Below are 544 nucleotides of genomic sequence, written 5' to 3'. Positions count from 1 at the left end.
TATATTAGTATGTTAGTATGTTAGTATGTGTATGTTAATATGTTAGTATGTTAGTGTGTTAGTATGTTAGTATGTTGGTATATTAGTATGTTAGTATGTTAGTATGTGCATGTTAGTATGTTAGTATGTTAGTGTGTTAGTATGTTAGTATGTTGGTATATTAGTATGTTAGTATGTTAGTATGTGTATGTTAATATGTTAGTATGTTAGTGTGTTAGTATGTTAGTATGTTGGTATATTAGTATGTTAGTATGTTAGTATGTTAATATGTTAGTATGTTAGTATGTTAGTATGTGTATGTTAATATGTTAGTATGTTAGTATGTTAGTGTGTTAGTATGTTAGTATGTTGGTATATTCGTATGTTAGTATGTTAGTATGTGTATGTTAATATGTTAGCATGTTAGTGTGTTAGTATGTTAGTGTGTTGGTATATTAGTATGTTAGTATGTTAGTATGTGTATGTTAGTATGTTAGTATGTTAGTATGTTAGTGTGTTAGTATGTGTATGTTAATATGTTAGTATGTTAGTATGTTAGTGTGTT

Source organism: Thunnus albacares, chromosome 22 (genome assembly GCF_914725855.1).
Source record: "Thunnus albacares chromosome 22, fThuAlb1.1, whole genome shotgun sequence".
NCBI lineage: Eukaryota > Metazoa > Chordata > Actinopteri > Scombriformes > Scombridae > Thunnus > Thunnus albacares.
The sequence above is the reverse complement of the archived record's forward strand: the minus strand, read 5'-3'. Positions refer to the sequence as shown.